This window comes from Cavia porcellus, unplaced genomic scaffold, assembly GCF_034190915.1.
Source record: "Cavia porcellus strain 051 isolate PalLab524CR breed Dunkin Hartley unplaced genomic scaffold, mCavPor4.1 scaffold_23, whole genome shotgun sequence".
NCBI classification, from domain to species: domain Eukaryota; kingdom Metazoa; phylum Chordata; class Mammalia; order Rodentia; family Caviidae; genus Cavia; species Cavia porcellus.
Genome location: NW_026947506.1, coordinates 42,332,204 through 42,357,397, shown reverse-complemented (window position 1 = coordinate 42,357,397; position 25,194 = coordinate 42,332,204). Strand labels below are relative to the sequence as shown.

At 49.5% G+C, this 25,194-nt stretch overlaps 1 long non-coding RNA gene across 1 annotated transcript; it reads right to left on the bottom strand.

Annotated features, from left to right (window-relative positions):
* Window positions 1-13,637: 13,637 nt before the first annotated feature.
* On the bottom strand, window positions 13,638-22,802 carry LOC134472516 (uncharacterized). Its single transcript, XR_010042373.1, has 3 exons — window positions 22,416-22,802; window positions 17,562-17,667; window positions 13,638-16,921 (listed from the first exon to the last, which is right to left on the bottom strand). It is a non-coding gene; the product is annotated as an uncharacterized LOC134472516 (long non-coding RNA).
* Between the last annotated feature and the right edge of the window lie 2,392 nt (window positions 22,803-25,194).

The following is a 25,194-nucleotide window of genomic DNA, read 5'->3' as shown; positions in this document are numbered from 1 at the left end:
ACGTGCTCTGGGTATGCGTGTGGGCCAGGGAGGCTGGGGATTGAATTCAGGGCCTCCAGCGGGCTGGGCAAGAAGTGCCCTCCCACGGAGCCACACCCCTGGTGCTCTTTTTTTTTATGAGATGGGGGCTTGCTAAACCACTCAACTGCCTATATCAGGCTCAAACTTGCAGTCTTCCTGCTTTAGCCTCCCAGAGTGCTGGGATTACAAGTGTGGCCATCAGGCCTGTCTTCATACACTTTAATTGTTTGATGCCATAGTTTGGGTCTGGAATGTCCTCTAAAGGCTATGTGTTAAAGGCATGGTCTCCAGCCTGTGACGCTATTGGAGGGCAGCACGGCCTTAAGGAGGTGGGGCCTAGTTGAAGAAACTTGGGTGACTGGAGCCAAAATGAACCTTTCTCTTTGTATATTGATTGCTTCAGGTAATTGTTACAGTGACACAATGCTGACCAACACATCTATTTATTTATTTATGAGACAAGGTCTCACTGTGCAGTTCAGGCTGGTCTTTAACTTACTTTGTAGCCCAGGCTGGTCTGGAACTCGAAGTGATCCTCCGGCCTCAGCCTCCCAAGTGCTGGGACTACAGGTGCCACCATGCCCAGCTTCACATTCACTTTTAACCATCATATGTTTTTAATTTGTAGGAAACTTTTTTTTCTCTTGCTCTCTTTTCTTTTTTTATAGTAGCTTATTCTTGTTTCATAGTAACACTGAATAAAAATCTGAACAGAGGGGCTGGGGATTTAGCTCAGCGGCATAAGTGCCTGCCTTGCAAGCAGGCAGTCGTGAGTTTGATCCCTGGTACCGATAAAAAGGAAAAAAAAAATCTGAGCAGAGCAAGGAAAATACCAGCCCCAAACCAGAAGAGAGAGAAGTTGGCCCAACACGGTCCACACTGTCACTTTTGCCAGTGTGAGAGGAGGCAGAACCAAGCTGGGCTGGTATTTAGGATAGACACCAGGGGCGCACAGCAGGGTGGCCGCCATACTCATGGCGGGGGGGGGGGGGGGGGGGCCTGTTAGGGTCGCACGGCCCCGGGCGAGCCGTGTTCCGTGTTAGACGAGGCTATTCAGTGTGAGGACAGGATTAGTGTGTACACCTCTATTTGCGTATTTTAAATTTTACTATTTAGAAAGGAAAAGGGGGGCTGAGGGCATAGCTCAGGGACAGGCGCTGGCTGACTATGCCTGGAGTCCTCAGTTCAGTTCCCAGCATCATAAATGGATAAACTAACACGGAAAATGTAATAAAGAACACAAAGCGAAAAGGGAAACCCTGTGTCTCCTCCCGCCCAGAGTGACTCAGTGGGTGTGTCTGGACTTCTTTCCTTACCGCAGTTTTCAGCCACTGATGCTCCTCTAGCCACACATATGTGCAGGATGGGAGTTTTCTCTCCTTTCTGTTTTGTTTCTCTTCTTTTCTTTCTCTTTTTTTTAACAGTACAAGGAATTGAACCGAAAGCTTTCACACCAAGCTATATTCCTAGTTCTTTTATATTTTGAGACAGTCTTGCTAAATTGCCAGATTGGGTTCAAATTTGTGATCCTCCTGCCTCAGCCTCCCAGATTGCTGGCTGGTGACTTCCACCACAAGAGTTTTCTCGTTTCGTATAAATGCTTTATGTGTCACTGTGCAACATTTTTTGCACTTCATGGGTTTGAACACTAAAAGTTTAGGCTGCCTTCTTTTTAGCCAGCACACAGCTCTTTATACAGTGTTAACACAGCCCAGCACCATGCTTTAGGAATTTCTGCATGGGTTGTGAGGGTTAAGGAGATGACAAATGAAGCCGGGCATGGTGGTTCATATCTGTAGTCCCAGCACTCAGGAGGCTGAGGCAGGACGATCATCATGAGTTTGAGACCAGCCTGGGCTCCATAGTGAGTTAAAGTCAGCATATACTGTATAGTGTATGTACTGTATAGTGAGGCCCTGTCTAAAAAAAAAAAAAAGGCAAGGACAGATGCCAAGTGCTAGCACAGGGCCAGGAGCACCAGGCCCACCTGCCCAGCTTTATTACCTGGAAATAACGGTGATCGTAAAATGCTTTTAAGTGGGGATCAGACAGTGACCCAACGGTGCCAGGCACAATGCTGACCGCAACATTTACAACAGGAAGTGGACCGGTGCTGCCCATTTTAATGACTGTAGAGCAACTCTGTCTGCCTATTTTTGGGGGGTGCTAGGGATTGAACCCAAGAACTGCCTCACAGGAAAGCACTGAGCTGCATGGCCAGTCCCTTCAGTTGTCTATTCATTTATTCAGACATTCATCTGGTTTTTTGCTTGCTACGGAACCAAGACTGGCCTCAAACTCATGGCAACCCTCTTGCCTCAGCCTCCCGAATGCTAGGATTATGGGCATGTGCCGCTAGGCCTGGCTTTGATTTTATTTTGAGACAGGATCTCTCTAAATTGCCCAGGCTGGCCTCCAGTTTGTGACCTTCCTGCCTCAGCTTCTCAAGGGCTAGAATCACAGGTGTGGTCACTACAGTTGGTCTCTGTTTTTTACTTTGAAAATTGCCTTGGGTTTTCTAGAAGGACACTAGTTCTAAAACGAATCCCAATACAGTTAGGGAAGAATGTTTTGAAGCGCTGGGGACGGTGACCGTGTGGAAGCCGGTGGTGGTAGCCTGTGGACTTTCCCGTCCTGCCTCCTTCCTTCACCCAGCATGTGTTTACCAAGCACCTACTACAACCACCTTCAGGAACACAGAATAGACAGATGCAGCCCCTGACAGCAGAACTGATGGTCAGGGCGCCAAACAGCCAGTAAAACCCGTGCAAGGTGGCACCTGGCTGTGAGGAAGGCAGAAGTGAGCTTGGAGGGGGCACGGCCGGGTCTGGCCCAGAGAAGCTAGGGGGCGCCCACACCAGGTGGCCTGGGGGCTCTTTTGTCCACCGGGCCTGGCGGGTGGTGCCAGGCAGCCCTGGGCTGTGACCTCCGAAGGGCGTGGGGGCTGTGGTGCCCATTTCCTGTGTCTGGACGTCGTTCTTTCCTGGGACCCTGGAACTCACAGCGACCTCAGGCCCGGCCGGGTCTCGGCGCCCGCACAGCACCGTCCTGACTCAGCCTCAGGCCAGCTGCCCGGCGGGGTGGGCACCTGGGAAGGGGGGCAGCGGGCAGGGCGGCCCGAGTGCGGGAGGTGCCCACAGGGCTGGGCCCGGGGCCGGGCACCCCGGTTTGCCCCGGCCGGGCTGCAGGCTGTGCGGGCCCCCGCGGTAGCAGCGCCCCCCGCCGCCCCGCTGCAGCCCGGCCCAGCTCCCGCTGCGGCGGCCGCCAGCACAATGTGGCTCCTTGTTCCCGGCCCAGCCTGGAATTGGCCCATTTCCTGCCGGGCTGTGGGGCCTTTTCCAAGGTAAATAAACAGATAGCGAGGAGCTGAGGCCTGGGGTGGAGAAGGGGGCGCTGGGGTCCCCCATCCCAGCCCCGCGGCCGGCCGCAGCTGCTGCAGGGCCACAGGGCGGCCCGCAGGGTTGGGGAGCCCGGCAGGCAGGCAGGGGGGATCCTGTGGCTGGGAGGCAGGGGGCGCCCTGCCCAGGCCTGGGCCCGGCTGCGGGGTGGCTGGGCAGCAGCCTCGGCCAAGGGGCGGCTCTGCGGTCCGTAAAACGGGGCCGCGCCAGGGCGCCCCGCCAGGGCTCGGGATCACCTCGGCCCAGGCCCCTCACCCGCTGCCAACTGTGCATCCATCCCCCCATCTTCCATCCTCCACTTCCACCCACCTCTGTGCACCATCCTTCAGTCCTGCCCATCTCCCATCCACTATCCTCCATCTGCCCTCCATCCATCCGTCTGTCCATCCATCCATCCATCCATCCATCCGCCCGTCCTCCACCTGCCCTCCATCTGCTGAAGTCCGGTCACAGCCGCTCCGGCTTCAGGAGCAGCATCTCCTGAGCGAAGGCCTGGCCCCCGTCCCGGCCTCCCTACCCCACAGCCCAGGTCTCCCCTTTCTTCACCAAGTACTTGCTCTGTCCTGAACACTTTTGAGAAAGGAAACAGACAGGACAGAGGTGGGGAAGTGGTCCTTGTCTTGAGGGGGTCATGTTATGTGTGGCCAAGTGGGCATCCAGGGATTTCTTCAGAGAGATCTTTGGATTCCTTCAAAAAAGTTTTTGTTGTTGTTACTGAGGATTGAATTCACGACCTTGCCCTTGCTAGACAGGCACTTATGCAACGGACCTAAATCTCCAGTCTTTCCTTCAAAATTTAAATATTTAATTTTCCTTTCAGCTGGGTGTGATCCTGCATATCTGTAATCTCAGCACTTGGGAGGCTGAGGCAGGAGGATGGTGGTGAGTTCAAGACCAGCCTGGATTTCAAAGTGAACTCAAGATCAGCCTGAACAGCATAGCAAGACCTTGTCTCAAAAAGACAAAACAAACAAACAAATAAATAACAATTTTCATTTCAATGAAAACATTTGTGGTTTTTTTGGAGACAGATTCTCCCTATGCTGCCCCGGCTGACTGGAACTCGTGAGCCTCCTGACTCAGCCTCCCAGGCTATGGGATGACAGGTGTGTGCCACCATGCCCGGTCAGTGATGGCTTGCTTTAAAGGGTTGTGTTACCAGCCGTTTTCCCAGCAGTCCTTTGTTGTTACCTCACACCCTGTAGATGGAAGGCTTTTGTTTTTAGGGGGTGTTTTCCAGGCGTCTTCCTGAGGAATTTGGGAATGCATTTTCAAGGATTCTGATCACTTTGTCTCCTTTAAATGAAATGCGCACCACAGCAGAGTAGGCTACGAGCTTCCCTGGGTTTCGGGGTTCGGGAGGCTCAGCATCCGGCTGTGTCCTGGACCCCAAGCAGGGCCCAGAAGAAGTGGGCGGCTGGAGTTAAGTCAGCCGGCTCAGCTAGAGGACAAAGGCACTGCCTCTCCCGTGATGGTTGCCTTTTGGGGCTCCCTCACCTTCCCCATGGCATTTTATCTCTGCGGTCCTGGGCACAGGACCGGCGCCTTGCGCACAGCAGGCCACGGAGCCACACCTCAGCCCTCTGCAGCAGCCACCAACTTTGTTTCTACAGCGACCTCTGCCACCCATATGCCAGCCTCTCACCTTTCCCTGTGTCCCCGCCGAGTTCTGATGCCGTGTCCCTGGGCATCTCACACCCAGCGTGGCTGGCCACAGCATCCCGAGGCCCATCCTCTGCCCCTGTGTCCGCCTCCCTCCCATCCACACTCACCTCAGACACCGCGTCCAGCCAGAAGCCCGGGGTCTCAGCCCCCTGGCCAGTCTGCCCACCGGTCCCAAGGGCCCCAAACCAGCAAATACCAGACTCTGCTCTGCTCCCTCAGCCCAGAGTCCTCACCAGGCATGGCTGTTCACGCTGCAGGAGTCAGACTGTAAGTAGGACAGGAAGGGAGCCTTTTCTCCCCTCATGATGGCTTCCACCCAGCTGCAGAGGATCCCTCTGGAACAGCAGGCGTGACACAGAAGTCAGGCTCCCTCTGCCGTGATGTGTGTGTGTGTGTGTGTGTGTGTGTGTGTGTGTGTGAGGCCTTGCCTTTTGCCTAAATGCAAGGAGCCAGTTGCAGGGTAGACACCTCTTTTCTGGGTACAGAGAAGGAACAGGAAAGGGAAGCAGCAGGAGCTAGAGTCCCAAGGTGGAGAGCAGCTCTTAATGCAGCACAGCTGCTCAGGAAGACTGTCAGGTAGGGTGCCTTGCCAGCCATGTCCTGGGGGCTGAGCCAGCCTAAGGGTTTCCTCACATCACAGTGATACCTGGAATGGATGCCAGGGCCAGGTGGTGTAAGGTTCTGGGAACTGACATGGTTACTTAGGGATCCAGGCTCTTCCTAGCTCACCACACACCACTGCTTTGTTGTTTACTTCTGGGCCCAAAGTGGCAGCTAGAGTTCCAGCCATCACACTCACATTCTGAGCAATGCAATAGAGGAAGAAACGAAGAAGGGAGAGTCTACATATTGAAGGCTTTCAGAAAGTGACAGGTAATACTTCTGTTCTTAACCAACTGGCCAGAATTCGTTGATAACTGCACAAGCTGTAAGACAACAAAGAGACTTGTTCTTGTTCTTGGTGACTATGTAACACCTAAAACTCAGGGATTCAAATCCTATGGAAGGAGATACCAGGGAAAATCACTGGGCAGAATAAGATGGCGGATTAGTGGGTTCGATTATTAGCAACCTAGATTATTGTTCAGCAATGCCCCCTCCTCCACCTGTGCTGCTCTTCATGTTGGGCCATGTGGCTTGCTGGGCCAAAGCGCTGAGAGCAGAGCTTTGCCATGCTCTGGTGTGTTGGGCTCAGCTCTCCTGGGTTGGTGTCTTTGGCCAGGGGACCCACATATTCCAACCCCACCTCCGCCCATGAGAATTCGGTCCAGGCCTGAGCCCACCTGTGGACTGGAGTTACATGAGTGAGAAATGAGTGCTTGCTGTTTCAGGCTTCTGGGTTTCACACAGTTTGTTCCACAGCAGTAGCTGACTACTACAGTCAGAAGGGTTCTCCCTAAGGTGCTGGCCCTTGGTCACTGGGCCATGGGTACCCGTTTCTCTGGCCTGAATGCTGCACTGAGTTTGGTCTCCTATTGAACAAGATCCCCGGGAGCAGACGAGAGGCAGCCCTGCCGCCTCCCTCCCAGGGCAGAGCCACGGTGGGAGCCGATGGTGGTGGCTGTGCCCCAGTGCATGGTGAGGAATCAAGCCACAGAGGAATCAGACAACGTCAGACTGTGGCTGCCCGGCCTTGGGGCAGTCCTGGCTCAGACACCGTGGAAACAGGTCCTGGCACCCTCTCTTCCTTGCCTGGCTACTTGCAGGACTGTGGTCCAATGTGTAAATTTTTGGAAAGAGGCAGATTTTTGCTCAGTCTGCTACTCTCAACTCCTGCCTGGGCCCACTTCCTCTTCCTGTTATCCAGATCTGTCCCTGAAGGGAAAGGTGAACCCCAAATTCAAAGACCTGTCCAGCTGTGGGCAGAGCTGGCTCCTCCCACAGAGGCCCCAGGGGCCCAGATGAGCTGGACCCACCTGCGGGCTGGGCTCCCCAGGAAGGCCCTGTATGCCCACAGTGGGGAGAGGCCACACAGGACAGGCCTGAACTTCCTCTCCAAGTGCCCGCTCGAGGCCAGGTGTATTTATAACCCAGGCCTGGAGGGGACCAGGCCTCACATAAATCATGCTATTTCCTCCACAGGGGTAAAAATAGCCCTGTGGCATCCTGCACATGCCGTGCACGGAACGGAGCTGGCTGGGACACTGCACCCCAGCCACCCTTGGCCACACTACATGGTGTGCTCAGAACCAAGTTTCCACGTCCCCGTCCTCCCCACACCTGGGAGGGCACTTGTCCCCAGGGAACGGCTGGGTCCCTTGGCATGGAGACACAGATGGAAGGAAGGATGGAAGAAGGTCTGGAGCCAGGCAGAGAGTGGGGGAAGGGGGAACCCCAAATAAACACTTCAGTGCACCCTGAGGCCTTCTGTTATCAGATAACAGGGGAAACTGAGGCAGGAGAGGAAGGAGGACCTTAGGGCAACCTTGGGAGAACACTCAGCCAGTGCCCTGAGGTCTGTAGTAGGGTCTTGGGGGACAATTTACAACAAATACTCCAGGGGTCCCTCCAGGTCCCCCAAGATAGTCTTGGGGTATGGGGAGCAGAAATGCACTGTCACAAGCCCCGCCTCCCCTTGAGAGCCACCATCCTGGCCTCAGGCCAGGCTCCTGCTCCTGCCCTTCACAAGCCCACTTCTAACCAGGGCCCTGGGAGGAGGAGGCAGGACAGGTCAAGGCCACCTCTCCGCCTCTGCCTCCGTCCCTCCCCCTTGGACTGCCCAGGTTTCCAGCTGTCCCTCAGTCAGCCATGGTGGGAAAAAGTGACTGGCTGGAAAAGTGACCTATCTGGGGCACAATCACACCCTGTCCTGGCCGCATGGGTCCCCTGTTCTAGGCTCCTTGGGTGTGAGAGAGGCAGCTTCCAGGGGCTGAGTCCCTGGCATCGGGGCCAGGAGGAGCCAAGAGGAGACCGAGCAGTGCTGCTGACAGCGACAGCGGACAGGGATTGAGCAGAGGCCTCTGGTGAGAGCTCCCATGGTCGGGATGGCAGCGGAGACTTAAGCTCAGCACTGTCACTCAGCTTCCCGCAGGGTCTCTGCCCTCAACATCCAGGGCACAGGCATCCAGCTGCGCTCAGGCCAGAGGCGGCAGGGTGTTCTCTCCACCTCCTGGAGCCCCGCCCTGCCCTCTTGGCAGAGCCTTGCCCACCCTGGATCCCAGGCTCTCAGGGAGCCTGCAGGCACTGAATTAGACCTGAGCCGTGGTTCCCACCATGCCACACCCAGGGACCCTGGGAGGGAGGGGGAGACCCAGAGCCAACTTGGGGACCCTGCCATTCATTCTGCGTGGGACAGGATTTATTTCAGGCCTTGAAGGAGGCCAGCAAGGTCCTTGTTCACATGGTGCTTGCCCCGGGGAATCTCACAGTGAAGGAATTAGAAGTAGAAATTCTAGAGTCATCTGGGTTCAAATCCCAGCTCTGGCCCAACTGGCTGTGTGGCACCGAGCAAAACACTCAGCCACTCTGCACCTCACTTCCCGTGTGCGAAGTGGGTTCCTGCTGGGACCTGCTCTGCTGCTGGAAGGACTGATGGATTCATGGCACATGGAGCAGCCAGGTGCTGTGGTGCATGCCTGTGATCCCAGCACTCTGGGAGGCTGAGGCAAGAGGATCGTAAGTTTGAGCCCAACCTGGGCAATTTAGTGAGGCTGTGTTTTAAAAGAAAAAGAAAAAAAAGATAATGAAAGACATAGCAGAAATGTTAGGAAGTCTACTCATCTGGGTTCTTTCCATAAAAGGACAAATAAATAATGTTAAAGTTGAGCTACTTAGAGGACGGGACATGGGCAAGGTAAGATATGTCACACACCACACTGAAACTCAGTATCTGTACAATTAGTATGCATTCATTAAAAGTGTATGTTAGGGGCTGGGGATTTAGCTCAGCGGCATAAGCACCTGCCTTGCAAGCAGGCAGTTGTGATTCGATCCCCGGTACCGATAAAAAGGAAAAAGACAAAAAAAAAAAAAAGTGTATGCTAAGGAAAAAAGGAAAAAGTCCTAAAAGACCTAAGAGAAGCTATATTAATAATCATATTGAGGCTGCCAAGCAGACAGTTCCAAATGCTGTACAGGATTAATGCAATAGTAACTCTTAGCTGTAACTATGTACTTCTTTTCTCTCTTGGGGCAGGGTCTTCCTACAGCGCCCAGGCTGGCCTTGAACTCTAGGGGACCCTCCTGCCTCGGTCTCCCAATGCTACAGGCGTGTGCTACTGTGTCTGACTCTGTTGCACCGCTGTTTCTCTCTTAGGATGAGAAGGGACGGGAAGAAGGCAGAACCGGAAGGGGGGGGGCAGGGGACAAGGGGGCCCTACAGAACCCGGACTTCAGCGTCTCCTGGGCCTCCCTAGGCCTGCTGGGCTTGGGGACCACGCGGTGCACTCACAGAGGCACCGCTGGGCTGCTGGGGTGCAGGAAGGGCCACGCCCAGCACAGCTCTCAGGCTCCCTTCAGAAATGGTCCTAAAGGCTCCTGAAGGGACCAGTAAACATTTGTTCAAAAAGCTAGAACTTGGTGAGAACAGCGAGAGCCTGTGGTTTCTGAACTGAGACCCGCTCCAGCCCCAGCCAGCGCACCAAGATGGAAAATCTGCTCTGGCCTCAGGCAGCCAGGAACACCGGGCTCCTCTGCCCTCTGCCTTGGAAGCTTTCTGCCCGGGAGGGCCAGGGAATGAGAACTTCTCATCCTGCCCCCAGCGACTGGTTCCTTGCCCGCTGTTCTGGGCAAGTGTGTCCAAGAGGCGGGGTCTCCCAGCTTGCGGCCAGTGCCTTGGAACTGGGTGTACCACCCCTGGAGACCCCGGGGTCCCTGTTCCCTCCTAAGGTGGAGGTTCTAGTTGGGACAGGAAGCTAGGAAATCGGGAGCTTGCTCCGAAAGAGGGGCTCCCCCACCATGGAGCACCCAGCTTGGAAAGAGCAGTGCTATTCAGAGAAAAGCTGGACCGTTTTGTGCCTGGCTCCAGAGCCCTGGCATGGAGATTCTGCCCAGGGAGCAGGACGGAGCCTAGGACACAGAGTCCCCGTCACCTCCCGAGGGAGCTGACTTCATTTGCTGCACAGCCTGGCGAGGGCAAAGCTCTCAAAACCGGCAGAGGCTGAGATTCACTATGCCGGATCACCCCAGGCTGGCTTGGGTCTCCCCAGAGAACCAGGAAAGGGGACAGTGGGGCAGGACTCCCCCAGGCTGCCCTCGGCCTGCTCCAGTGAGCGAACCTGAACTCCACCGGCCCAGTCTGGGGGCACTTTCGGCCCCAGGACAATGTTCAACCACTGGAGCATCGGCAACCAGTGGGATTTAAAAGATATATCAGGTGAAAAGACAAACAGAGCCCTGTCCCAGCCACTGTCATCCCAGGGTGACTGCGGGTGTCCCCCAGGCCATGCCCAGAGGCAGAGTGGAGCACAATGTTCCTTCAGCCAAGGGGTGAAAGCAAACATGCAGATAACAGCCAGCCTTGGGCCTTGGTACTCAGGTGCAAGGCTACGTTATCCAGCATGTGTGGTTTCCCACACAAAAAAATATGGGGACAGGGGAATAAACAGGAGAGTGCAACTCACACCCCTGAGAGAGCCCAGGAACCGGGCTGAACATCAGGGCGATCAGCCTTGCAGGTGCCCTCACGTGGGCTGAGCGGACAGCAAAGGAGCCCTGGGCGCAGCTCGGTGTGATGCACTTGCTTAGCATTATGTGAAGCCCTGGGTTCAATTCCCAGCACCGCCAAAACAAAACAAAGACATGAAGAAGCTAGAACATAGAAGGAAGACATGGTGACAAAGTTGCACCAGATGGAAATTACTGAAGAGAACCAAACGCCAGCTCTGGAACTGAGAAGCGTAATGCAGCAGGACTTTGGTTCATGAAACTAGTTCTTACCACGAATCTGGTTGAAAACTGAATCAAATTGGTTTGCAGTCAGAGTCGTGGAAAGACCACGGTACCACTGTGACTGAGACAGAAATGGACGAGAGGCACAGCCAGGAGCTTCATTTTCAGGCTCCCCGTCACGTGGTGGTACGAGGGTTAAACCTAGGACTGTGCTGGGTAGGCGAGTGCTTTACCCCCTCAACTGTCTGCTCAGTGCTTTTAGCTTTTTATTTTGAGACAAGGTCTCTCTAAGTTTCCCAAGCTTTCTTCAAATTTGTGATCCTCCTGCCTCAGCCTCCCGAGTACCTGGAATTATGGGTGAGTACCACTGTGCCCAGCTACGAAAGATTCAAACTGGACAAAGAATTAGTGAATGTGAACACGAACTGATAGAGATTATGCAATCTAATACTCAGAAAGAAAGAGGGTACAACCATGAATGGAGCCCTGAGCAGTGCGGTCACCGCTGAGCCTGCTGCGGGGCGTGAAGTCTGAAGTGAGAGCTGGGAGACGGAATAACAACCCACCCCAGATTTAGAGGAAAACACAAATTTACACAGCCATAGACACATTGTGAAAATACCAAAGAACCAAAGACAAGGAGAAAACCCTGAAAACCACGGGGAGGGGAAGCAACTCGTCACCTGCAAGAAATCCCAAGCGGACAGCTGACTTCTCCCCGGGGACCACGGAGGCACTCAGCATCCTCAAAGAGAAAAAACTGTTCCCCCAAATGTGTATCTCCAACAAAGCTAGCTTTCAAAAATGAAAGCAAAAAGGGAAATTTCCAAATAGACAAGAAGAGAGCTAATGAGGGGGTGTCTTGTTTTGTTTTGAGACAGAGTCTCATTCTGTATTTCAGGCTGGTGACCCTCCTGCCTCAGCCTCCTGAGTTTTGGGATGACAAGTATGAACCATTATGCCTACTGAGTTCTTTCTTTTCTCTCCGTCTCTCTTTCTTTCTTTCCTTTCCTTTTTTTTTTTTTTTTTTTTTTTTTTTTTGATACAGGGTCTCACTACATAGTTCAGACTGGCCTTGAATGCAGGGATCCTCCTGCCTCAGCCTCTCCAGGGCTGGGATTACAGGCGTGTGCCACCACACCCAGCTAGTTTTTTCCTTTTTAACTTTTTTATTTCTTTGTAAATTTTTGTTCTTTTTCTCTTTCTCTTTTCTTTTTTCCTCTTCCTTTCTTTTTCTTCTTTAAACTGATAATTGCTTGTAAGAAATACTAAAGGAAATCCTTCAGGCAATGACAGTAAGTCACACACATAAAAGCAAACATCAGGAAAAAAATGTGTAAAAAAATAATTATTTGATTATAAAAGGTAGTATAAATATTCTTCTCTTTATTAAGACTTTAAAGCAAAAGTATAAAACAATATGCATGTCAGAAATTGGGAGGCTGAGGCGGGAGGATTGCAAATTCAAGCCCAGTCTGGGCAGCTTTAACAACTTATCAACCTAGCAAGCTCCATCTGAAAAAAAAAAATAGAAAGGGCTGGGGATGTAGCTCAGTATGGAAGCCCTGAGTTCAGTGTCCAGTACTAGAAAATGAAAGAGAAAAAAGGAAAGATAAAAGAAGAAAGAAATTTAACGCATTGGCCACTCAGCACAAGGGAAGTGCTGGGATTTGGTGAAGCAAGTGACGTAAGAGAGCGCTGAGGCCCGCGGGGACAGCAGAGAGAGCCAGAGTAACACTGTCAGGGCAGGCAGGAGAGCGCTTAGCATTCTGAAAACGATCCATTCTCTCAACATTGCAGGCGCCCTTTTACTCTGATAGCTGAGGTGACCCTAAAATTATATGGAGATGCACAGGCCCGAAGTGGTGAGGACCACTGAAAAAAGAACACAGCTAGAGGATCATTCCTGATGACAAAATTCACTGCAAAGCTGGTGCGGTACCAGCAGAATTGGGAATCTAGAAGCCGGCACACACATCTATGGTCAGCTGATTTTGACAAGGGGGCCAAGATGATCCAGTGGGGAAGAACAGTGCTTCCTATAAGACGTGCACACACACCTGTAGTCCCAGCACTCCAGGAGGCTGAAGCAGGAGGATCACAAATTTGAGCCCATTCGAGGGAATTTAGCAATGTCCTGTTTCAAAATAAAAATGAAGGCGGGCTGTGGTGGTGCATACCTGTAACCCCAGCCCTGGGGAGGCTGAGGCAGGAGGGTCACCACAAGTTCAAGCAGAACTGGGGTACATAGTAGGTTCAAGCCAGCCTGAATTACAGAGTGAGATCCTGTCTCAAAAACCAAAAATAACAAATAAAATCAATAAATACATAAATAAAAATTAAAGGGTCTAGGGCTATAGTTAATTGTATAGAAGGCCCTGTGTTCAATCCCCAGTACTGGGTACAAAATAATATCTATAAATGATTCACACAGGGTCACAGGCAAAAGATTGAAATTGAGTCTCAGCTCATATCACAAACAAAAGTAAACTCAAAGGGATCAAAGACCTAAATAGGAAAGCTGCAACTACAAATAGCTTTAAAAAACATGGTAATAAATATTCATGATTTTGATTAGACAATGGTTCCCAAAAGCATAAGTAATAAAATTTTTTAAAAATCTTAAAATAGATTTCATCAAAATGAAATTTTTGTGTTTCAAAAGTCAGTTGAGAAAGTGAAAGGACAACTCACATAATGGGAAAAAATTTTGCAAACCACATATCTGAAAAGGGAATTTATTTAGGGTTAAGAGGACTCTTACATATCAACAATATAAAAACAAATACTTGGGCAAAAAGATCTAAGCAGACCCATTTGCAAAGAAGATGTGTAAATGGCAAATACACAAGCAGAAGTGCTTGATACCATTAGAAGCACAAATCAGATCCACAGGAGACAGCATGTCGCAGTCTAACCCCAGCTATAACAGGAAGGCCAATAGTTTCAAGTATCGGCAGGGAGGCAGGACCCTCACTGCCGCCAGTGGACACGTAACCGGCAGCGTCCTTTCCTTGAATGGTCAAACGTGGAGTTAGACGAGGATCCAGCAATTCCACTCCCAGGTACATGCCAAAGAAAAATGGAAACATATGTTCAACAAAATATCTGCACACGAATATTCACAGCAGGATTTAGCACAATTTCCTGAAGGTGGAAACAAACCCAAAGTCCCTTAATTGAAAAATGACAAAATTTGGCAGATTTGTGCCAGGGGTGGTGGCGCACCCCTGTAATCCCAGCACTCAGGGGGCTGAGGCCGGAGGATCATTGCAAATTGGAGACCTGCTGGGGCTACAGAGTGAGCTCAAGGCCAGCTTGAACCGCATAGGGAAAGCCTGTCTCAGAAAGACAAAAGAAAAAAAGAAGGCAGATTCATAAAATGGAATATTGTTTGACCACGAAAAAGAAAGAAGTCATGATACACACTACAGCATGGATGAATCTTGCAGACATGTGAAAGAAGTCAATCATAAATGTGAAAATCCCAGTGTAGACAAATTTACGCAAACCACAAAGTAGAAAAGTTTTTATACAAGGCTAGGAGCAATGAGGGCTAGAAAGCAATAATTAAAGACAACAAGATGCTTTGCTTTAGTTTTTGATGTGATGAAATGTTGTAAAGTTGCCTGGGATGGCATTGTATAGGTCTGTGAATATACTAAAACATTCATAAACTGGGAGTGGTGGTGCACACCTGTGATTGCAGTACTTCAGAGGCTGAGGCAGGAGGATCACTGCGAGTTCAAGGCCAGCCTGGGTTACATAGTGAACTGAAGGCCCGCCTGGCCTGTACTACATAGCAAGACCCTGTGTCAAAGCATGCACACACACACACACACACACCCCCCCACACACAAATTTAATTATACAATTTAAATTATGTAGTGTGTGAACTATATCCCAATAAAATTGTTTTGTGATGTAATTCTTCGTAAGGTTTTGAGGTTGTTTTTAAAAATGGAACTCTCCATACAAAAACAAAATAATGATAACATACTGATATACGTTTTACAATGTCAAACTTATAATGTTTACATATAATCATAGAAAATACTGAATCAACCTAAATCAAGATTTGCTTTGATGATTGCAAATGTGTAAACATTTGGTGTAAAAGACATTTCAGCATATAATCTATGTTTTGAAAATAACTAAAAATATTGTTTAAATAAAAATGGGGGATGGAGATTTAGCTCAGCGGCATAAGTGCTTGCCTGGCAAGTGTGAGGTCGTAAGTTTGATCTCCGGTATCGACAACAACAACAAAAAAGTCAGTGGTTGGGCGCGGGGGATTTAGCTCAGTGGCATAAGCGCCTGTCCTGTAAGCAGGCAGTCGTGAGTTCGATAAAAAAAAAAAGTCAGTGGTTAAGGAAGATTAAAATTTATAGAACCAACAGCTCATGCAGCCTAGTTTTGTTAAACCTTCATACTTTACAATATTTGTTTCAGATTTTTTTCTTTTCTTTTCTTTTTTTTTTTTTTTTTTTCTTTTTGATACAGGGTCTCTCTATGCAGTTCAGGCTGGCCTTGAGCTTGATTTGTACCCCTGGCTGCTCTCAAACTTGCAACGATCCTCCTGCTTCAGCCTCCCAAGTGCTGGGATTACAGGCATGAGCCACCATGCCCGGCTCAGATTTTCTTTTAAGCAATAAAATATAGTAAAGCCAGTTGAAGTCCCCTGTCTGTTTCTCCCCATTCCATCTTCCTCAGCCTCCAGAGTGCTGTGATTACAGGTGTGTGCCACAACACCTAGCATGACATAGTCAGTCTTAATCATTACATTTCCTTGTTTTCTGCATTTAAAAAATGCTATCCCAGAGCTAAGGATATAGCTCAGCAGCACAGTGCCTAGCAAGTGCAAGATCCCACATTTGATTCCTGGTACCCCCTGCCCCCTAAAAATGCTGTTCCATTTCCTTTTGGCCTTGATGGCTAATGAGAATTAAGAATAATGTACAGTGTTGTTCTCTCTTATAATGTAACTTTCCTCTCTAGCTAATGCCATGATTTTTTGTTTTGTTTTGTTTTGAATCATTTAACTAGATTGTGTCTGTGTGTGTACATTTTTTAAATTATCCAGTTCAGGGTTCACTGAGTTTGCTGAATTTGTAGGCTTATGTATCTTTTTCTTTTATGTATTCCAAATCTGTCCTCATGCTCTAGTTGCATTTTATGTGACAGATGGGGATGTCCTTCCACTTAATCTTGAAAAAGAAAATTAAAGTTCATTTTAATTGATATTAATAGTGCAGCTCCGCCTTTCTTTGGATTAGAATTTGCCTAGTATAAGTTTTCTGTTTCCTTTATTTTTAATATTTCTGTATTCCATATTTATGCATCTAGTTTTTTTAATCTATGAATTTTTTCCATTTACATTTATTGTGATTAATTACATGTTTCAGATTTTACTATTTCTTTCTTTTATTGCCTCATTCTTCTTCCCCTACTATTTTCTGATTGGCTAAACTTTCTGTTTTTTCTTCCTATTTGTAGTGGATTAACTAATGGTCAGTTTAAAACTCCCTGCTGAACTCCTTGAGCGTGGTTCTAGATGTGCACAAACCTGAGGACTGTTGCCAACAGCATAAAAGAACAACTGGAGGGGAAGACAGTGTGCTGCTGAATCTCCTGGAGAAGCTTGTCTGCTGGCCTTCCTGATGTGAACTCAGCTTTTATCACTGGAGGAGCTCGGGGCATCTCTGTCTCTGAGGATGGCTACGGTTCTCATTGGGGGAGCTCTGGCCTTACCTTGAGTGCTGCTTCCTGGCTCCAGAGCAGATCCCTCAGCCTGCTGGCACTGATCCTTCATCCTGCTGGTGCGGCCTTTCTAGCTTCCACGCTGACCTTTGGGCCTTCCCAGTGCAAATCCTTGATACAGACTTGCATGAGACATTGTGGTGTCTTCAGCTGGACTTCTGCAGGACACTGCCATGGGATCCAGGCCTCAGCTGGATTCTTTGGGTCTTTTGTGTGTGGACAGATCATCCATACTCTTCTGCATTTGACTGTTTGGGTGAATATTATAAAATAATCCTATAAATTATGTATCTTGTGTTAAATCTATTCCCCTGAAAACGCTGACTGTAACACTATTGGTCCCACTACAGATACTGCTTTAGAAGTGATATCCTATTTTTTCTTTATAGATTACTCTTAAAATTAAACCCCCTCACTTAGACTAACAGTGTCTACACTGCACATGTATTGTCTCAGCTAATATGATGAACTGAGCCATCTATTACATTGTTTTTTGATGGCACTGGGGATTGATCCCAGGGCCTTCACACTGAACTATATCCCCAGCCCTTTTGACTCTGAGACACAGTGTTGCTAAGTTACCCAGACAGAAATCAAATCTGTGGTCCTCCTGCCTCAGCCTTCCAAAGTGCTGGGTTTACAGGCTTTTGATCGAGTCTTTTCATACTCTAAACTTACTGTTAGCAGTAGATTTACTCATGTTTACTCACCATGTTGTACAATAGAATCTTGAACTTAAAAATTTTTATCTAACTGAAAATGTGTTATCTCTTAACTAATATCTGCCCAGTCTTCTCTACCCACATAAAATCTTGGTAACCACTACTCTACTTTGTTATGAATTCCACTTAAAGTTTTCACGTAGAAATTGGGTGAGGTAATACATACATAATCCCAGCACTCTGGAGGCTGCGGCAGGAGGATCATCATGAGTTTGAGGCCAGCTTGGGCTGTACAGTGAGTTCAAAGCCAGTTTGAACTACATAGTGAGATCCTGTCTCAAAAACAAACAACAAACAAAATGTGAAGGTCACAATAACTTTTAAAAACATTTCATATATAAGTGAAGAGATGTGATATGTGTTTTCCTGTGCCTGGATTATTTTATTCAACATAAAGTCCTCCAGGTTCATTGATGAGGTCATGAATAGGACTTCCTTCTTTTTAAAGGCTGAAATATTCCACTGTATGTACCTCATTTTTTTTTTACAATAGTCTTCTGGTTTCTAATGATGCATTGACGAATTGGCAGCACAGTTAAGATTCCTTTGGAGGTAGTTGGTCTTTTCCAGTTGACTTTAAGATCTATCTAATTTTTTTTTTTTTTTTTTTTAGCACTGGGGGTTGAAGTGAGGACCTTCACACTGAGTTGCATTTTAGTCTTTTTTATTTTGTTAATTTTGAGATAGGGTCTCAAAAAATGCCCAGGCTAAACTCAAATTTGTAATTCTCCTGCCTCAGTCTCCCAGAGTGCTGGGATTATAGGAAAGGATTTATATTTTTCCCAGTGGTGGAGCTTTGTAGACCTTGTCTCTTTGAATTCGACCTCTCCATCATTTGCCTATTCTCTCTTTATAGCTGTATGTTGGACTTTGTTGTTTTATTAATGTCTTTTATACTATCTGTGTTAGAAAGTTTTTGCTGCATAACACATCACTCCAACATTAATTAGCTTAAAATAATGATCATTTGTCTAATTCACACTTCTGAGTGTTAGTAATTTGTGTTCAGCTCGGCTGGATGGTTGTTCTGGTCTTGCTCCAGCTCACCCATACTCATGCAGGCAGTGTCCAGGTCAGCTGGGGGCTGGCTGTCCAAAGTGGCATAGGGTGGGATGGCATTCCCTACCCTTCTTTTCCGTTTCTTTCCTTCCTTTTCTTTCTGTTTTTCAGATGGAATCCAAGGTCTTTGCACTAAGCTATATCCACATATGCCCCCCCCCCAGACACAATCTTGTTAAATCGATAAATTACCCAGCTGGGCTCCAATTTGGAATCTTCCTGCCTCAGCCTCCTTGAGTGCTGGGACTGGATTACAGGTATGTGCCACCACACCCTGCTGGGATGGCTCTTCTGTGTCTCACCCTCCAGACTTGTGGCACTAGGGGCATCATGGGTGTGAGTGATTTGCAGAAGCTCTCTGGAGGCCAAGGTCGAATCAACATTATTGCCACAGCCTGTTAGTCAAAGAAAGTTTCACAAGAGGGAGAAAAAAAACCTTTTTTCATGGTGGAAGCTTCAAAATTACTTGGAAGAAAATTGAATTTTATAAAATTAAGAAAGTGATATTTTTATATCTTTGAATTTGCAGCCCATTCAGGACAGTAGTTTAGAGCATAAACTCTGGGGTCAGCATGTAATTATTTTGGCCATTTTTCCAATTTACCATCCTCCCTGTCACTGGCTTTTTGTTTTTAACTGTATCATCTGCCTTGTGGAAAAAATTGCCTCAAATCTTCTAATCCTAATCCTAAATCTCTCTTTTTTTTTTTTTTTTTTGTCTTTTTCGTTTTTACACGACTGCCTGCTTGCAAGGCAGGCACTTATGCTGCTGAGCTAAATCCCCAGCCCCCTAAATCTCTTTTTGAATATGACCAATTTTCAGTTTAATTATCCACTAACAGTTTAATTTAAATGACTGTGTTAAACTGGACAAAGTGGGGGCACATCTGTAATCCTAGCAGTCTCGGAGCCTGCGTCCGGAGAATTCCAAGTGTGAGCCCAGCTCAGGCAACTTAGTGACTTTAGATTCTGTTTCAAAATTTTAAAAAATGATAATAAATAGATAAATATATATATACACACATATTCATAAATATACATATATATGCTAGAGATTAGGTTGTGTTCAATCTCAAAACATAACAAAACAAAATAAAACAGCCAGGTATAGGGGCTGGGGGGTTTAGCAAGCACGAGGTCGTGAGTTGTGAGTTCAATCCCCGTACCTAAAAAACAACAAAACAAAACAAAACAAAAAACCACCCAGGTATATGATCCTCTCTAGTGCAGCTGTTTTTTCTCAGATCCAGTTTTGTCCTGTGGGTTTGCACCTTGTGCTCGCAAGCGCTCATTCCCGTCTCTCCAGCTGGCCCTGGAGTTCGGTGCTCCTGTGGATGCCCACATTTCCATTCACATTGCAGTTTGGGGGTCCTGAGGGACGAATCTAAAGCTGCACGTGCACCAGCCCCAGGTGGACCTTCAGGAAGATACAGGATTCCCGCCACCAGGTTGGGCCAGGCGGTGTCCTGGTCTCGAGGCGCCTAACTCTTGGGCCCCAGGCGCATGGAGCGCAGAGCTCGCGGCGGCCACAGCTTTACTGGGTCCCCTTCTCCCTCTCGGTTCATCCTCAGGCCTTGCCGCCTCCTGGTCCGCGGGCTGACACCGCCACCTCTGCAGTCTCTTCCCCACCGTCCCAGCCTGTGGGGACGGCTGGGACTGAGGAATCCACACAGTCCCTCCAGCCTGGCTCTGAGATTTCCTTTCTGTTTATTCACAAGGATGCTGTTCACAGGGCGAGGTGGCCCACGCCCTGTGATCCCGGCACTCTTGGAGGCTGAGGCAGGAGGATCCCAAATTCAAACCCAGCCTGGGTTTATTTAGAGATTTAGTGAGATCCTGGCTCAAAATATAAAACAGAACAAGAGCTGAAGGTGTAGCTCAGCGTGAAGGCCTGGGGGCGGCCCCCAGTACTGAAGCCAGGGGAGGGAGGGGAGAGGGAGGGAGGAGGACTGCAGCGGGGAGAGCCGCTTTCAGGGCCGTGCAGAGTGGGCTGGGGACCACCGCTTAAGAGGGGAGACCCTGGGCTTCCCACCGCTTGGTTCTCGTCTGGGGCCCGTCCCTTCCCCCTGAGCTCCTTTTCCAAACAGCCTCTGCACCCCAGGGTGGGGACTCCCTGCTCCCCCAGCCCGGGAGGAGGGCGCCGCATACGCGCGTGGCACGCGGGCTGGAGCAGGCGGGGACGCGAGCCAAGAGCTCCTCTGCCCGCGCAGACAGAGGGGCCTTTCATCGCCGCGCGGCCGCTGCCAACACAAACGCGGGCGGAACCGAACCCGCGCCCCTCGCTGGCGCCGCGCCGCTTTTCCGCTCTGCACAAGGGCGGGGCGGGCACGCTCCTGGCCGGCGCCGCGCTCAGCACAAGCAGGGCTGCGGCCTCTCGGGAGCCCGCCAGGGTTTCCCCGACTCTGGCTCCGCCTGGCCCGACTCGGGCCTAACAGTCTGGGATCGCCTCTTGTAGCCCCTCGGCCAGTGCGAACTTCCTCATCTCTCCAGATGAGGGATAGGGAAAGGGCCAGCCCTGGACCCCCAGCAGACGCCCTCCTGAGGCTGGGTGCTCCAGGGGTTTGCCACCACAGCCTGGAGCGAGCGCACCGCTAAAATGGGTGCAGAGAAAGCATTTTACCTACAATTCAGGGCCCGAGTGAGGCTGTGGGGAATTGTATTAGTCTGTTTCCATGGCTATGAGAAAAGGACCTGAAGTTGGAGATTATTTTATTTTGGGGGGGAGACAATTTTGGGAGGGGGATTGGGATCGAACTCCCGACCTCACACTTGCCAGGCAGGCGCTTATGCTGCTGAGCTAAATCCCAGAAGACAATTTTAAAAAGAGGTTTAGTTTACAGATTTGGAGACTGAAAAGTCCAAGAACAGATTACCCTCCCTGTACTGGTGATTGAACCCACGGCCTACACTGTGACATCCCCAACCCCTCAGCTCTTAATTTTTAACACATTTTCTGTCTTTTTGCCTTTTTTTTTTTTTTTTTTTTTTTTTTTTTTTGGTACTGGGAATCAAACTCAGGGCTTTGCACTTGCCAGGCAGGCACATATGCCACTGAGCAATATTCCTAACCCTCCAGTTCTTCATTTTTGAGGTAGGATCTTGCTAAATTGCACACACTGGGCTCAAACTCATGATCTTCCTGCCTTCCAGAGTGGTATGATTTACAGCGAGTACCACCATGTTATGCTTTTTTTTTTTCTTTCTTTCTTTTTTCTTTCTGAGACAGTAGTCTTAGTATGTAGTTTATGCTGGCCTTAACCTGTGCAACCCATGCTGACTTCAAATTCATGGCGATCCTCCTGCCTCAGCCTCTAACTAGGGCTCTGAGAATGACACTAATCCCTTTGCAGGGGCAGCCCTGGCTTCCACCCCAGAGGAGTGCACAATCACAGAGAACACTATCTCCTATCCTGATTGGTCCATGGATTAGTTTTGCCTCAATTTGAGCCAATCAGAGCTTCCTAGGCGTCTGTGCTGCCCAGGACCAGATTGCAGTCTGGACACCCAGAAGGTGTGAAGTGGAGGCTGACCCCATTCTTGGCGCTGGCCCTGGCCCTGAAGGAAGCTGGCTGTGGGGACCTGGGAGGATTGCCACACAGGGGTAACAGAGGCAGAGCAGGTTGAGAGGGACAGGAGAAAGGAAAACACACAGAGCTGGAGCTTGGGTCATCACTGTTCCCTGGCCACCGTGAACGATGGCAGCCAGCCATTTCTGCCTGTGTTTGAGCAGATGAAGCCGAGTGTGCAGCTGCATCTAACATCCACAATAACCTCTGGACTTGGAATCGGTTACCTTCATGATGACATGCTGCTGTCCCTTCTTCCCACCAGTGTTGAGAATTGAAGCCAGGCCTGGCACTGAGCTACATCCTCAGTCCTTTTATCTTATTTATTATTTTTTAAAATTTTGAGATAGGATCTCACTGAGTCGCTAAGTTGCCCAGGCTGGGCTCGAACTTACCATCCTCCTGCCTCAGCTTCTGGAGTTCTGGGATCACCGGTGTGCACCACTTCGCCAGGCTTTTGTTCCGCTATTGGGCTGTGCCCAGGTCTGTGGATCTGCTTTTCGCACGTTGAGGAGGGAGAAGCAGCAGCAGCAGGTGACAGCTGGTGAGCTACTCGAGTTTTGGGTATGGCGTGAGAATTGGCACCAAGCAGCCTCCCAGCTCGGGTCCCAGTGTCTCCCAGTGGGCGGAGCCTAGACCACGGGGGCGTGGCCTCCACCGTGCTCTGGGACCAGGGTTTTTTCTCTGCTTTGGCTTCCTTCCATGGTGCGCCTCCTGCAGACCCAGAGCTGCAGGGCAGCTTGACAGTGGCCTGAGACACCCCACTGCACCCAGGAAACCTGCCTTCATGTCACCTTGGGTGCTCGTTACTGTTACTGGAGGATGGAAGGCTAATTGCCTCTCCCAGCGACTCCACCGTAGGGAGGGCAAGAAAGTGGGACCTAAGGAGGAGGAGGGCTGGAGAGCTGTGAGTGCATCTCCGTATATCATACATCTCATATGGAATTAATTCCCAGGTTACAGAGTTCTTTTTTTGGGGGGGGGGTCTTTTTTCGTTTTTATCAGTACCAGGGATCAAACTCACGACTGCCTGCTTACAAGGCAGGCACTTATGCCGCTGAGCTAAATCCCCAGCCCCTGTTACAGAGTTCTTACAATTCAAAGATATAAAGAAACCTCAGATTAAAAATGGGCAAAGGATCTCAAAAGGAACGTCTCTAAAATGATATACAAATGGGCCAATACGTACCTGAGATGAGGCTCAACTCCACTTGTTGTTAGAGGAATGCAAATCAAAGTTCAAGCGGATGTGGTTTCTCAGCCACTGGGGTGGCTAGGACAAGAAGAAAAAAGGAAAATAACAAGTGTTGGCGAGGATGAAGGCAAATGGGAATGTAAATAGTGCAGCTGCTGTGGAAACACTCCCGGCTGTTCCACCCAAATAGCTGAAAACAGCAGTTCTGACAACAGTCACATTCACACTAGTCAAAAAATGGAAACAAACCACTTGCCCTCAACTAAGAACTGGATAAACAAAGAGATGGCAGTGGTTCCACACAGCACAGGGTCATTCAGTCATCAAAGGGAATGACAAGCCAGGCATGGTGACTTAGGCCTGTGATGCCAGCACTCTGGGAGGCAGAGGCAGGAGGACTGCAAATTCCAGCCCAGCCTGGATTAGGGATTTAATGAGATCCTGTTTCAAAATAACATAAAAAAGAGCTGTGGACATAGCTCTGCACGAAGGCCCGGTGGTCCCATCCTTTAGTACCACATGGGCACACACACAGTCTCACACACACATCATGACAAATTGGTCCGTGCTACAGCAGGAACTTTGAAGACATCGTGCCAGGTAAAAGCAGCCAGACAAAAAAAGACTACATGGTCTATGATTCCATTATATGGAATATTCAGAATAGGCAAATCCAGAGGCAGGAAGTACATTAGTAGTTGTCACAGCCTGAGGAAGCAGAGAATGCCAGGTCCCTACTATGGGTGTAGTGTTTCTGTTTGAGGTTATGAAAATATTCTGGAATTAGGTAGGATGGTTGCATAACCTTATGAATATGCTAAAAAAAAACCCTGCGCTGAAATTACACATACACACACACACACACACTCACACACGTGTATGCATGCATGCATATATGTATATGATCCTTTTTTTCTTTGGGACTGGGGATTGCACATAGAGTCTTCCCAATGTGCCACATCTCAGCACTTTTTTTACATTTCATTTTGAGACAGGGTGTTACATTCCCTGCTAAATTGTTCAGGCTGGACTGGAACATGTGACCCTCCTGCCCTAGCCTCCCAGAGTGCTAGGATTACAGGCCTCCACCACCACGCCTAGCTTGAATTGTGTATTTTAAAAAAGTGAAATTCATGGTACATGGATTATATCTCGTTTTTTAAAAGGGGAAGATAGATGAAAGTATCCTGGAAAGTAACTCACTCTCCTGGAAGTAGAAAAGATTGCCCACGGCATCAACTGTGCAGAGGAAGGAAGGGGTGACATGTTTGACCTAGAGGACCTGGAGGAGGAGGAGGCGGGTGAGCACACAGAAGTAGGGGGTGAGGGAAAGAGGCTGTTTTGATAGGCCCAATGGCTCTGATTTTCTCCACAGAGGAGCTGGCCCAGTCCCTGGCTGGGGAGATGCATGGGGGTGTCTGGAAGAGGGGGACTTGGGAATCCAAGGCAAAGTTTGGAGTGGTCTCGTGGCATCAAAGGGCACCCCGTGACGGTGATGGTGACGCACGAAAAGGGCTGCTGAGTAATTCTGAGGTTGGAAATGCACCTTGGCGATTTCGCATGTCCTCTGCGGGGCCTGAGTGAGCCCTTTGTGGGCTGCAGAACACTGGGCTATTGACACCTGGTCCAGAGGTCAGGTCTCGGGTGCCACCTCCCCTCCAAAGGGCCTAGAGTCCTAGGCCCTTTGAGGGTTGGCTGGGGGCATGGGTTGTGGGGAAGAGATGCCCAGTATAGGGCCCCCAGCCTGGGCACCTTGGCTAGGGACCACAATTAGTTGGGACCCTAGAAAGGTTGCAGGCAGAGCTGGGAACCTTCGCCCTGGCAGTCAGCTCTGTTTCTGACACTGGCTCACAGCTGTTTCAGGCTCTGTGTTCCAGCAGCTCTTGGTGGCCTCAGGTTTGGGCGGGGGGGCTTCCCACTGTGTGAGTCCAACAGTGCAGGATGCATCAAAGATGTCACTGGGCTTGACATTTGAGGCC